The sequence below is a fragment of the Camelus ferus genome, chromosome 16 (assembly GCF_009834535.1).
Source record: "Camelus ferus isolate YT-003-E chromosome 16, BCGSAC_Cfer_1.0, whole genome shotgun sequence".
Classification (NCBI taxonomy): domain Eukaryota; kingdom Metazoa; phylum Chordata; class Mammalia; order Artiodactyla; family Camelidae; genus Camelus; species Camelus ferus.
The window spans coordinates 36,413,395-36,420,949 of record NC_045711.1 but is presented as its reverse complement, the minus strand read 5'-3'; positions in this window follow the sequence as shown (position 1 = coordinate 36,420,949).

Genomic DNA, 7,555 nt, shown 5'->3' with positions numbered 1-7,555 from the left:
ATATTAAATACCCCAATTCTGAAATGTCCCTTGATCATCCCCAGCACATAGAATGTTTTACGGGTCAACTCTTCTCCTGGGGTCCCCCTTTCTCCCTCCATGTTGCTGGGCCCTCTCCCACCTTTTTCTCTCATTTCTGGACGACTTTCTTCCCATCTCCTGGGGCACCCCTATGAGCTCAATATTTCTTTACTATACCCAGCAACTCAGCACTTGTATTTCTGAGCTAATCCAGTGGTTCTCAATTCTGGCTGCACATTAAAATTGCTTGGAGGGGTTAAAAAAATACAATTGCCTGGAACCCAATCCAGATCAATTAAATCAGAAGTTCAGGAAAGGCTAATTGCTGCAACTAACAATCATAACATCTCAGCAACTTAACAACTTTATTGTTCATTTCTTGCTCACATCACATCTGATGGAGATCGGGTGGCACCCCTGGTAGTGATTCAGGGATCCAGCCTCTTTTTCACATTGTGACACCACCGTTTTTGACAAGTGATTCCCCAGGTGTCATGGAAAAGGAACAGAGATTATGTAGGAAGTTGCTGAGGGATTTTATGGGCTAGGGCTCTCAACTCACAGCCTTTTGGCCAGAAGCTTGTCACTGGGCCCTGGATTACTGCAAGGGAGGCTGGGAAATGTAGTCTTTCTTGGTGGTCTGGAAGAGGAAACAGGATCTAGCCAGTCTCTACCAGGCTGGGCATGAACCCCTGGAAGCAGTATGTTTTGAAGTCTCCCTCAGTGATCCTAAGGTGTAGCCAAGTTTGCTGGCCACTGTGCATCTGTTTTGGCCATACCTGTGCGATGGACGGAATTCCCTGTTACATTCTAGAAGTTAAGCCCTGGCCAGTAGGTCTCATTGTTTGCAAATACTTTCTCCCAGTCTGTAGATTGTCTTTTTGTCGGTGGCGCGATATCATGTACACACGAACACCGTGTGGAGAGAAGCGAAGCAGTTCTCTGTTTATTGGTTCTTGGAAAGGGTTTATATCGGACAAGCATGATGCCTCACATATCATCTAAGTTATGACAATGTTAATAGTCTTAATCTATTTAGGTCCCCAAGTTCCTGCAGTAAGTACAGGATGTTACATGATCAAGGACAGGTTGTTTTAAAGTTCGTCACGAAACTTCATTACATAGGCCGTCTCTTATCCCGCCGGCTGTGCCTGTCTTAGGTTGTCCTCCTCTGAGGATCTTACCCATCATTGGCTGTCCAGCCATCCGTACTGGATACATGACATTCCTCACAGCTTGTTTATCAGTTCAGCCCATGGCTTATTCTCTAGAGCCTTCAGGCGGAGGCCTACATTTCCCCCTTTTTTTTTTTATTATTATAAAGCAAGGAAACAACCCTGTTGTGCAGAAGCAAGCAATCCCATCATAACAAGAGCTTGTTGTTGAGCGTCCTGTTGCTTACGTAAATTACATATCCATTTTAAAAGATATAACAAGGCAGTACAGATCAATATAAGCATGCCAATATTAATAAAAATGCGTAAATTAAGCTCATTAAACCAATTTTGAGGCTTAAGCCAATGCAATCCGTTTTCAGCTTGCTCAAGTACATTCTGTGCAAAAGCATCATGGATATTATGTAATCGAGTCTCCAACTGATCTTGTAAAAAGTTAATTATGTTCTCCCAAAGAATCATTAAATACTCCTTGTAAATGTTGTCTCATCTTGTACCATGGTGTCTCTGTTTCGTTATATTGAATAGGAGTTACACATAGCATAGAGAATTGCCAGTCACATTTCAATTTTAATCTTTTTGATAATGCTTCTTGTTCTCCAATCCATTCTACGGCGGCCTCAAGAGCCTGTAGTCTAGCCATGATTCCACGATCTATGTCAACCTGTGTTTGTAGCTCTTGAGTTACATTAGTCAAAACCTTCTCAACCGTATGGGCAGCATTAATAGAGGACACTAGAGCTGTTGTAGCAGCAGCAGCTGTGGCAATTACGATTACAGCCGATACAATAAAAGCGATGAGTGTAGCTACAAATCTTTTTGGCCTAACTTTTTTGAAAGACTCTAATAGCACATATAAACTTTGCTCATTAGACCAAGTTCTGTTCAGGATAACTGGTAGCCATACATGAGCTCATTGTTTTAGTAGCATAACATAAGATATATTATAGTCACTAATATTTTTATGAGTCAAAAAATCAGAATACCAGAAAGGAGGAAATAAATGGGTGATATAAACATGGTCAACAGCAATATTAGGAGAGAAGGCATCCCAAACTAAAACGTAAGGATGTGTAGTGCAAATCATTACAGAATCAGAAAGATTGGTAATTAATGACACAGAATAATTGCCTGACCCATTAACATAGTCTCCATGATAAAGAATTCTGTCAACGAAAAGCAGTCTGAGTCTCCAAATGGTCTTATAAATAGGACTAAAAATAGTGTCGCCATCAAGCAGTTGTAAAGTGGGTCTGGAAAGTCCATGTTCACTCGAAGTAATTAGTGCCGAAGAATTTTGTCCAAATTGAAGAGACATGTTATTACTTAACAAATGTCCATGGGGTCCCCAATCCAAGAGAGTTCCACTGAACAAGGAGCTATTACGAGGACACTGTATCCTTCAGGGTGACCATTGAACAGAATAAAACTTATATCTCCAATCAGTTTTCGGTTTACACATGGGGACAGTACTTGTGACACATTCATAATTTCATAAGTAGTAGTTGATACAGCTGTAATAAAAGTTAAATTAGCTACTTGATTCCCCTTCTTAGGTTGATAATACAAGTACAATTGCTTCTGTAGATTAATACAATCAGTATGTGACTTATTATATACAATACATAAAGGTGGATTATGAGAATATTGTGTCAATGTTTGGTTGCTGTGCAGATATTCTTGCGTTGCCGCGGGAGGTATCCATGTGCCACCTGTCCAAGCAGAATCGTTAGAAGCAAGTGGGGGGGTTTGCATGTCACCAAGTAACAGGTGTGAATAAAGGAGGGTTAAGAATATAAGCCCAATAAGACACATCAGATTCCCCAGAAATCAGAAAAGTGTAGCATGCAAAATGATAAAAAATTAAGATACTTATCCATCTTTTGAAGTGGTGACCACATGGATATACTTCTGTGGTATCCATCGTAGCTTGTGACCTGTATCAACACATAAAACACCTCTCTTTCAGCATTTAACCTGACAAGGGCCCTCGCAATCGTCGGTAAATGGCTTTTTCACCCAAACTCTATCTGGGCCACCTATCCCAGGAGGATTAGCATGTCTCTCTTGAGTGGTGTGAGCATCTTTTCCTCGATTTAAAAAGTTGAGCATATATAATGTGTGTGCTAGGATGTTATGACATTCTTGGGGAGTATAGTCCCCCTTTAATTTTTGCAAGTAAGCCTTAAGAGTCCTATGACAACATTCCACTATAGCTTGTCCAGTGGAATTATAAGGTATTTCAAAAGAGTGTTGCATTTGCCAATTAGAGCAAAATTGTTCAATAATTTTTGCGGTAAATTATGGGCCGTTATCTGTTTTTATAATACGAGGTTTTCCAAGGACAGCAAAAGCAGAGAGCCAATGTTTAATAACTTCTTTAGCTGCACATTTAGTATGTAAGGTAGCCCAAATGAATAAAGAATAAGTGTCAACAGAAACAAGTATAATTTTAAGGCGCCCAAAGGAAGGGAAAAAAGTAGTATCTGTTTGCCAAATCTGATTTTTGCTGGATCCTCGAGGATTAAGTCCTTCATGTATAGGGTAAGGATGTGAAAGAGTATGTATGTTGCATTGAGGGCAAGCAGCAATAATTTGTTGAGCTTCTCGTTTTGTGATGGGATAAGTGGCTTTTAAGGCAATGGCATTACAGTGATGCATTTCATGAAATAACTGTGCTTTCTGAAAAGGAGAGAGATTGGTAGCTCACATAGAAACAATAGAATCTACGTAAGCATTTCCTTCTGTAAGTGGACCCGGAAGATTAGTATGAGAGCGAATACGAGCAATAAATAAGGGGTGTTGCCATTGAAAGATTAACCCCTTCATGTTTAGAAAATGCTGCAAATGTTGTTTTGAGGGTGCCTTAGGTAAAACAGCAGAAGGAATTAAGGGTATAGCATTGGCAACATATAATGAGTCAGTTAATATATTTAATGGTTGAGAAGGCCAAGTCATTAATGCCAATTCAATAGCTGCATTTTCAGCTATTTGAGTACTAGCATGGCCAGTTGTAAATTTTGAGCACTATTGACCTTCATTCATCCATGCAATAGCGGCTTTTGTGGTTTTTCGAGAGCCATCAGTAAAAACAGGTAAGGCTTTGGGTATAGGAGTTTGAGAAATAAGTTCTGGGAATTGTAAAGGAATCTGAATACAAAATTGTAGCAATGGATGGGAGAGTTTTTTGAAAGTAATCTCTCCAAGAAAATCAGCCAAAGACAATTGTATTTCTTCATTTGTTATAAAATTATCCAGAAATTGTTGGGAAGTACATGGAAGATTACCAGAGTGTGGATCTTCTCCTATTAATTGCAAACAGCGTTGACGTCCTTTCGTAGTTAACTGGGCTATCATGTCAAATTTAGTTGGGAGAGCCTTTAAAGGCTTATGAGAGAGATAGATCCATTCTAATAGAAATAATTGAGAACCTGATTCTTGAGCCAACACAGCAGTAGGAGACAAAGGGGTAAAAAATATGAGTAAAATAATAGGTAAAGATAAAGAGATTCCATGTAAAAATTGCTGATTAATAGCTCTAGCAACTGTTTCTAATTCCATTAAAGCTTCTGATGTAAGGACTTGAATAGACGCAGGATTTCTATCTTCTTCAAGAGAAGAAAATAAAGTATGCAATTGTGATATGGGTATTCCTAAACATAGACGGATCCAATTTATGTGGCCTAATAATTGTAATTGGACCAGAGGCATTTGTTTGTTTACCTGAATTACAAATGGATGATGACGAATAGTACATGCGTCAATGGTCATTCCTAAAAACTCCCAAGGAGCCAGTTTTTGTACTTTATCTTGGGCAATAAGCAAACCATTAGCTTGAAGAGTCATAAGTGTTCTGGTATATAATTCTTTTAATATGGTATCTGTTTCAGCAGCTAATAAAATATCATCTATATAATGAAAAATAATGCATTGAGGGAACATATGCTGGTGAGGTTGTAAAATATTACCAACTAATTGCGGACTATTTTTCATCCCCTGAGGTAAGTATTTCCATTGATAGCACGATGGTATTTCCTGATTATTATAAATTGGGACGGTAAATGCAAATTTTTCTTTATCATCAGGATGTAAAGGTAAAGAGAAAAAAGTCTTTTATATCAATGACATATCAAGGCCAATTTTCTGGAATTAAGGCAGGGTTAGGCAAGCCCTTTTGTAAGGGGCCCATAGCTTGCATAACAGCATTTATTGCTCTTAAGTCTTGTAAGAGGTGCCATTTCCCAGATTTTTTCTTAATGACAAAAACAGGTGTGTTCCAAGGACTAGTAGATGGTTCCAAATGACCCAGCTTTAATTGCTCATCAACTAATTGTGTCAAAGCTTGTAATTTTTCTTTAGGAAAGGGCCACTGCTCTACCCATGCAGGAGATTGCTGGTCCAAGAGAGCACAAGGGGTGTTATTCCTACCGATAGTTCAGTGGTCCATATTAAAAAGGATCAACGTTAAGTGTTAAGTTCCACTGAGTTAATAAATCTCTTCCCCATAATGTGTAGGGAATGGGTAAAATAAATGGAGTAACAATTGCCATTTTGTTTTCTAGCCCCTTAGTTTTCAACGGATGAGTACTGATCTCTGGGGCCATAAGGCCCCCCAGACATTGAACATTAGCATCAGAAGAAACCTTAGGCCATAAAGTAGGCCATTGATGAGAAGCAATAATAGTTTTATCTGCTCCTGTATCTATCAAACCAGTAAATTTTATCCCTTGTAAAGAAATAGTTAATGAAGGACGTTGTCCAGATATCTCATGTGACCAAAAGGCAGCTTGTCCAGAGTGTCCAAACCCAGAAGCCTGCCTCTCTTTTGATAAAGTTTTTTCAGCAGGTAAGTAAGGAATCAAGATAATCAGAGCAATCCGAGAATGTTTTGGTATAATACAATAAGAGGAAGCTCGAATCATAATTTTTATTTCCCGTATAATCATTGTCAATTACTCCAGGTAAAATAGTCAATCCTTTGAGCCCTACAGAGGAATGTCCAATTCAGAGGCCAAAATATCCTGCAAGGAAGGGCCCATCAACTCCAGTAGGTATCAGATAAGGTTTTGAATTATCATCTAACAACTCATCATTAATGGTAGCTAAATCGAGTCCTGCACTCCCTGGGGAGGTGGCAATAAGGTCGGTAATTGAGTATTGGGGCTTGAGCTGATTGTTCCCCATACTTGTTTTTGATGGGCACCGGGGGGGGGGGTGCCCCATTTCGAGTTTCCCGACAGTTTTCCTTGAATCATATTACCATCAACATCGGTTTTAGATTTGCATTGATTAGCCCAATGGTATCCGCGGCCGCACCGGGGACATATTTTTGCAGGTTGTTTTTGAGGAGGTTTATCTCCTTTACAATATTTGGCTATATGCCCTGGTTTTTGACATTTAAAACAGACTAAGGGTGGTTTAGCATTATTGGACTGCTGGGAGAAAGCAGCAGCCATAATACGGGTAGCGTGAGTTTGTGTCCCTACTTCCTGACAAGTTTTTATCATCTCCCCTAAATTATGATTACGATTTTGCAAGTGAGCCATAGCAGCCTGACAGTCAGCATTTGCATTTTCAAAGGCACACTTTAATAATAACATTTGAGCAGCCTCAGGATGAGGTATTTGTCGCTCAATGGCAACTTGTAGGTGATCAATAAACTCAGTATATGGTTTAGCAATGCCTTGTTTTATGTTCACAAAAGAATTAGTGGCCCGGTCCTTAGTGGATGGTGGGATAGCCTTCCAAGCTGCGAGGGCAAGCTCAGAGCTTTGACGTGGTAATAGTGCATGAGCTTGGCACTGAGCATTAGGCGTTGCATATTGCCCTGTTCCTTGCAATGTGTCAGCACTGATTGGTATATTCTGAGTTAAATTATCCATAGATTTAGTAACAGCCAAATCATTATATTCAGACTTCCATAAAATGTATTCGGCATGACTTAATAAGGTCTTAGCCAGTATACTCCAATCATAAGGGATCATACGATAACTTCCTCCTAATGTTTCTATCATACCCACAGTAAAGGGAGATTGAATGCCATTCTTCTCTCGAATACTCTTCTTCAATTCCTTATAAACAGTAAAAGGAAACAAATCATGAATACATTGACCATTTTGAACAATAACAGGGAAAGCTCTATGTATAGCATCAGCATCTCCTTTCAAAAGTCCTTCCCTCAAGCACCCATGCATTAAACTGTGATGAGATGGATCCTCAAAGGCAGGAGCATCGACAATAGGTGGAAAAGTAATTTTTCGTTTTTCTTTCTGATCAGAACTCAAAGGAGGAGGAAAAACCTCTTCTGAGTCTGAATCCAATTCAAAAGACATTCCTGAAGGTAAAGTCTCTTCTATAGG